The sequence below is a fragment of the Pseudopipra pipra genome, chromosome 4 (assembly GCF_036250125.1).
Source record: "Pseudopipra pipra isolate bDixPip1 chromosome 4, bDixPip1.hap1, whole genome shotgun sequence".
NCBI lineage: Eukaryota > Metazoa > Chordata > Aves > Passeriformes > Pipridae > Pseudopipra > Pseudopipra pipra.
In genome coordinates this window covers 40,800,894-40,808,522 of record NC_087552.1, presented here as the reverse complement: position 1 = coordinate 40,808,522, position 7,629 = coordinate 40,800,894, and the positions used below count along the sequence as shown (strand labels likewise).

General features: G+C 34.3%; 1 long non-coding RNA gene across 1 annotated transcript; it reads left to right on the top strand.

Annotated features, from left to right (window-relative positions):
* The first annotated feature begins 1,278 nt into the window (after positions 1–1,278).
* On the top strand, positions 1,279–7,335 carry LOC135413857 (uncharacterized). Its single transcript, XR_010430444.1, has 3 exons — positions 1,279–2,181; positions 4,765–4,869; positions 5,632–7,335. It is a non-coding gene; the product is annotated as an uncharacterized LOC135413857 (long non-coding RNA).
* The last annotated feature ends 294 nt before the right edge of the window (positions 7,336–7,629 follow it).

The window sequence follows — 7,629 nt, the reverse complement described above, 5'->3', positions numbered from 1 at the left end:
TCCAGCTGAGCTGCTTCTACAGAACCTCATTGTCATCTCGCTGTTAGATTGCTTCACTTCTGTGTGCAGTCAGACAATTTTCCACGGAAAGATTATTGAAAAGGCACAATACGTTGTTGAGGCTTTTTGTCCTTCGGAACAGAAACTGTGTCCTTTAGAGTATGCATAAGGTTGGCAATTCACTCATATCAGCAATAATTGTGAGTATGCAAGAAAAAAAGTAATTTTTCTCTGCAAAGTCAGCACAAAGCAGTACAACCAAATAGAATTTATAAATGCTTTGTAAAGTGGAGAAAAAAATATGATTTCAGTCAAGCCATCTTGCTAGTAATTCCAGGAAATTTTAAATGCAGTTAGTCTTCTCTCATACCTTCCTAAATATTATCTTATTGCCTGCTGCAATATTTAATGCTTCAGGCATAGTAGCAAGCATTGATAAATTTCTCTGTAAAAAGCTAGTGAAATATATTTCAATACTTATGCTTTGAACTTGTTACAACCCTCCCCAAACCCCCAAAAGCCCCCCAAAAACATTGACTGCTCAAATTCACAACTAAATTTTTAAGAATTACAAAATTAATGATTTTATGGTTTTTTTGAGCGCACTATTGTGTTCTAAACTTTAACTTTTTTCATGATATTCAGCTTCAGCCTCATCAGGGTGGACTATACAATTCGTTGCATTTGGCACAGGGAAGAGAATGAAAACAGAAGTACTGAACAGATATTGACACATCAACTAATAGGAAGCATTTGTTTTCTTTTTTTTCTTTAAATTTAAGATTATTGTCTATTTTGACCAGTTATTTCCTGCACCAAAGCCCATCAGCCTCCTTGTTAAAATATCTCAGAGATCCAGGAATCTCTGGAAGTAAAAGAAAGCTGAAGGTAATTGGCACTTTCCAAAAATTAAGCATCTTTTTCTCCTTCGTATTATTAGTATTTTTTTACTTTAAACATCTCCATGTTTCAATCCGTGCATAGATTCTCAATTCTGAAAAAGCACAATGAGTTTAAAACCAACTCCTTGACATCAGAAGGTTGACACTGCAGAGGGAAGGTGTAGGAGACGGGACAAAATGTTGACTGGCTCAAAACAAGCAGGTGGGAAGTGGTGGGGGAAGAGGGAGAGCTCTGGGTATGTAGGATGGCACATTGCTTCCCCCACCCCCTTGAGCCTCTCTGGCCCTGCACCACGTAGCACATGTGTATTTGTGAAGTCAGATCCTGGCCAGCACTCTAATGGGGGCAACTGCCCGTGTGGGCCCACTGGGAACATTCTGGTTCTGTCTAAAACACAGTTGTGAGACTTTGGTGCTGAAATTAGCATCAGCTCACCTGGGGGAGGGCCCCAGCAGACCTGAACAGATAAAAGGACAGTGCCACGTGTGCCACGTGGCGTGCTCCACCACCCTGGACTTAAAAGCAGCTGAGGCCATGCTGGATCCTGGGGTGCTAACTATTTACCTTTCTCTCTCCTTTTTTTTTCTTTCTCTTTTTCTTTCTTCTCCTACCTTCTTCTCCTCAGAATAGATCGGAAACCAGAACAAAAAATTCCATTCCATGCCTTGTTAAGTGCCTTGTTGTATCTGGAAAAGTTAAAGATTGCTAAGTTAAATTTTCCCAAGCACCTTATTCCATTGGAATGTTCTAAAGCTTTCAAATAAAAGTTATTTTTGAACCTCCTGAGAATTTTTTTGTTTCTCCTGTGCACTGCCCTGAGTAAATACAACTACCTTCCCCTAAACCCACCCAGTGGACTGGGGCACTACAGACTTGTGAGTCCAGCTGGTCCTTTCCCTTGAGATTGTTCACAAGGGTCTCATTCTGCTTCCTCTATAAAGCTAAAGATTTTACCCTGTGAGTACTGTGTGTGGGAACTGGAATTTGGTCACCATTTCATTTTGTATCTGATCATTGATCTATGACTGAATATCCAGTTGAGTGTGGTGGGAAGTGATAGACAGAAGAAGAAGAGCTGATGTTCAAGCAAGAGCTAACTCTTCTCAGACAGGAGATAGTATCTGTTCCAGTTATCCTGAATTCTTCCCTGGGAACAGATCATGGCTGGGATATGTTCTCTGTGCTACTGCAAGATAAATGGTGACTCAGAAAAAACTGGCCAGAGAAATCTACTACCCAGTTCAGAAGAAAGAGAACAAAACCAGCCTGTTCATTCAGGTATCAAAATATGGGGTACCATAATCAGCTCATTAAAACAAGGATGAGGTCCCACTGTAGCTGCCATTTGTATTAAACAATAGCTAAATCTGATGTTAGATTAATTGAGCAGATTATCCAAACATAATTACTGCCTTCACAGCTTTTTCTTGGAGGAATTATAGTCAAAATTGTTTCTCAAGCATTACCTTTTTACCTATATTACCTATATTACCTATATTTCTGCAAAGAATCTGTTTAAAGTAAAACAAAAAATGAACTAATTAAATTGTGCATATTCATTCTCTCTCTTCCACACCCGCAGACATACATATTCTATGCAACTTTGGAAATATTAATCATTACGTCTTCAGATTCGCTGGAACAGCAGGGCAAAAAGTAAGGCTGTAGATACAGATTATTAAAAACATGAAAATTGTCAGATGGTAACTTAGGTCTAAATTTGACAAATTTGTCAGTTAAAAAAAGGTCATGCTAAATTGTGGCTTGTGGGATGAGGGTTTTACAAAATATTTTGTCTCCTTAAGAAAGACTAGTCCATAGTGAAGTCTTGTGAAAAAATGGACAGTAAAAATAGTAGCAAGAGTTGTTTTATTAACACCTAGTTTTAGTGATGAACATAATATGAAAATATGTTCAGTCCTGAGATAGAAGGATCCCATTTCTTTTTTATGATGAGAAGTCTTTCTAGAAAAACATATGAGTCCACAAACACAGGTTCTTGGAAAGCACGTCTCTAAGTAATGAGAATTCACAGTAGGATATAGTGGTATACCTCAGCCAGAAATAAAGACTGAAGTACCAACGAAACTAGAGAAAGGAGAGCAACAACTTAGCTTAGATCTTTGTTAAAGTGGTTGCAAGTGGTTTGCTTTTGGTTTCTAAATGTTCCGTCTCTCCAAACCTACCTTCAAAAAATTCTTTTGGGAGTCTGATTATCCAAAAGATCAGGTTTTATTTTAACCTTTCTTCTTCCCATTTTTTTTTTTATTTCTGATTAAGAAATACATGGGAAAATAAAGAGATGAATATGTCAGTAAAACCCTTTCTTTTAAAAACACATGCATACACATTTTAGAAAAGTTTAGAATGCAAGAAAGGTATATCAGTGAACTACAGGATTTCTTTTTGGTTCAGGATGCATATTAGTCTGGAGTTCAATCTCAATTTTATAGTTGAGTTAGAAAATCCCAATTAAATAATAATGACAATCTCATTCCACTATGGAATGTATTATAAATTGAGAAGAAATTTTCACCTTCACCTCTTTTCTTCTGGTTAATGTTATTGACATTAGAGCTGAAATTCTGTTCTTTCTCACAAGAATCTCTCACAAGAATCTGTGCAGTCCAAAAGCTAAACATCGTCTAGTTGCCAAATTAGTTTAATTGCAGTGCTAGAAGCCACGTGGATTTTCCTACGCTATGCCCAATATATAGGCATATTTGCACTGAAATTTCAGATACTCAGCTCAGAGAAGCATTAGTACAATTATCTATAAAATTCTTTGTTCACAATAGATAGATGTGAATCAAGTCTTACAAATGTGTAGGAATTTAATTTTAGTTCATTGTAAGCTCTCTCTCTTCATTTATAGAGAGACATGATTCACCATTATGGGCAGAGTTACATGTTTGTATATCTAATCAACTTCTGGATGAGAGGTCACTTGCATTTGAATGGTTTAGAATTTATAGGATGACTGTGGCAGCTTGCAGTTGATCCATTATTCAGACATTTCCTATTTTTTTCTCTTACTGGAAGGTGTACGAAGAAACTCCCTTTTTATGTCATAGAACAACTCTCATTGAAATTACACCCTGTAACTATATTTTTGTCACACGTTTTGAAAAAAAAGTTTGTTTTATGGGGCACTGTTTGATTTCATGTGTATCAGCTGTTAAATCTGTTTACCTGATAGACCATATGGAAGAGAGTAAATTCAATATTGATGCACCATAAAAGCATTATGTAACTGGAGCATTTGTTTTTTACCCTCTGCAGTATTAGGAAGGCAAGACCAATTAATACATGACATGTAATCACAGAGAAATTAAAATATTCAAAAAATACAAAAATGTGGAAATGTATTTTTAAATGCTGTTTGATGACCAAAGTGCGAAATAAGCAGGCTTAAGTAATTTCATAGTAATTAGAATGAAATGGCTTTCACAAGGGCAATTCTCTCAAGGATCAAAACTTCTTTCACTTTGTGCCACATATCACATCACACCAGTGTCTTTCTATATTTATGCAGCCAAAATAAAACCATAGAAAGTAGAAAAGTTTTATGAGGTTAATAATTTGAAAGTTCATTTAAAACTGAGCAAAATAATTGCAACTAAACAGAATTTTCAAGTTTCTGAAGTGAGGAAATGCTGAATAAAGAACAGAAGATTTCAGAGATAGGTTAATATCTATTGATACCACATTGTTACTTATAGTGAATTAGGCAGCTCATTCTCCTGTTATTTGGGGCAGACCTCAAAAAATGAAGCTTAAACCATTAAAAACTTTATGAATCATTCAAGACAAGACTTTATGTGGACATATACTCCATAATAACGTTACTTTTTCTTTCAGAGTAATGCACAAAAAAATAGAAATAAGTAGATGGAGAAAATCGTGGTATCTGCTGGGAATTAACTGTTCAAAGAAGGAAAGTAGATTACTGCAGCTCTCGATAAGGTACATCTTTGTTATTTCTGTCATTGACTCAGATTTGTTGTCATGTTTGTTGTCCACAACTACCTCTAAATCTCTTTCAGTGTGCCAGTTTTCACAGTTCCTCTCAGTTCTACTGTCCTGGTTTTGTTTTATTTTTTCCCAAGATGTATTACCTTGTTCTTTTCTTTGTGTATTTGGATTTTCCTAAAAATTTATAATTTCTTGCTTGTATTTCCCTAACTTCTGATGTCTGCGCTGTTGTCCTCAGTTGAGTGTATAGTACTTCCCAATTTAATAGTATGTGTGAATTCAGTTCTACTGTTTGTGTACCCTCAAATCATTAATGAAAATGTTAGATAGCAACAGACCTAATATTACCCATGACATAAAAAGTACATAGGAAAGTTCATGTGAGCATTCATGATTTATTATCTATGTAGAGCATTTCTATTAGTATGAAATTTTTGTTTCAATTACGAAAATATGTACAGGTATAAAATTACACAGATGTTATATAAGTGCTTACATTAAAGACACACAAATATTATTATACATCTGTTTCTACATCTTAAGAAGAAAAGATTACCTGCTTCTGTATGGTTAATTTAACTAGTAATTACTTTTGAACATGCGGGTTGGTTGTTTCCTGCTTGAAATAATTACCCAATGAAGCTTATACTAGGGCTACCAGCAGGAAGCTAACAACTGGTGTATTGGTGAAAAGAGTTTATAAAGCATTCCTATGCTTTTTTTTCTTAATTTCTTTTTTTTCTTCTTTGCCAGATGGAGGAACAGATGGATGTGTAATGCACACAAAACCTAAGTACAAGATCTCAGCTCTCAACCAGCAGCCACAGTGAAATGTACAAAAATCAGGTGTAGCTACTCTACAGTTCTTGGCTGAAAAACAATTGATCCATCACTCTAAAAAGAAACTTCTAAGACGAGTATTTAAGTTTTCATCTACCAAAAGCTCAAATAGAAAGTTTATTTCTGAGCAATAGAAATGTCACCATCGTTAGTGGGATTTATAGTTGCAAATTATCAGATAAGTGATAGTGCACTGCTTCATTAACTCAATAAGATTAATTTTATGCCTTTTGATAGGTGTTCTGTACTTGTGCTATGCTCTCATATTTCTATACTATATGTGTTGAGTATTTATTTGTTCTTCTCGGTGGTCGTATGTACTATGTTAAGAGTTCTGATTTTCAGTAACAATAGTTTAACTTTCAAGTATAATCATATATGATAATTTTTTTCTTCTATACATGTACTGTTCCCTCATTCCCAATATAATTGACATTTCAGTCTCAGCATAGTAAGAACACAATCACAGTTGTAAATGCATTGTCAGATTGTGCTTTGGTTTGCCAAAACTGTTTCTATATTAATTTGAGGTCATTGACTGTTAACAATATGGAATGTCATGAATATGAACTAAATCAATGTGATTACCACAGTGGAAAAATTAATCACCTAGCTTGTCTTTATCGTTTGACTACCAGCAGATAGGAATCTATAAACATAAAGGCAACTAAAAAGCACCCAGGTATGCTCTTGCATATTTATCCTCTTGATAATAATATCTTTGAAAAGAAGGCTGTAAAGGACACACTTAACTTTTTATGTAAAAATGCTGAGAAGTGAAAATATATTAAGTCAATGAATGCCATTTACAATTAATTTTCCAATTTGCAATAAATATTCATAATGTTAAGTCATAAAATACTTCAGTAAAGAGTCAAGCAATAAGTAGGGAAGGTGTAAGAGAACAAACAAAAAGCAAGGCAGAAGGCTTTTATGCTGGTAGCTCAGAGCCTCTTTTGTTTCCATGATCACCTGCGGAAAAAACTTAGATATGCACTAGAAGACATGATAAGCGTTTAAGGGGATTATGTTTGGAAAACAAACTCAAAAGATTTTGGTAGTATTTGTGTTACAATGGCTGTTTAAAAAACAAACTATGATAATATATTTGAATGTGCTACTGATTAGTAAAGCCAAGATAATAACAGAGAAGAATAATTTTGTCTTTAAAAATAAAAGGAAAGGGTTTGTAAAAAATAAATGACAATATTTTGTCTCCAGTAGAGACTGGATTCAGCATAGGTGCACAAAGGTAAATATATTCTATTATTTCTATATGAAATGTTAAATTGATGAACACATTACTCAGTGATCATTTTTGTGATTGGTTTTCATTACCATAAAATGATCATGTCCTACCTTTAGGTATGACCAGATCAAGGTCTGTGAGTACTACCTAAAACAAAGTTTCAAAGTCACATGAATGACTAGCTATAAGAATGTGTTTAGGTTTGAAAACAAGTATTTCCTGGCAGAACCGCTATCAAGTTTATTTACTATAGAAAAAGTAACACTGTATTTTGGCATCTGAAAAATCAAATAACAGTAGAACTCATATAACAAAGTCATTGCTGCCTACAGAATTCTTTAGAAATACAAAATGACTGTGCTGTATCAAAAAAATGGAAAATTCAGAAAGAAATCAATGTTATTTTAATATTTCATTAATATTCTTAATTTTATAATATTTCATATACTAAGTTGGCTGTTAACATTTTCAGAACTTAGTCATTGAAGAATTGTTGACAAAAGATAAATGTTCTTGAAAATCAAGACAGGAAAATTAAACATGACTTGGCATCTCTTCAATATTTCTAAAGCAGAAATTGAGTAGAATTTCGAACAGACATCTGGATATAAATTTGTTTTGGCATCTTATGCACAATTTGGTAATCATATTTTAAACATTAT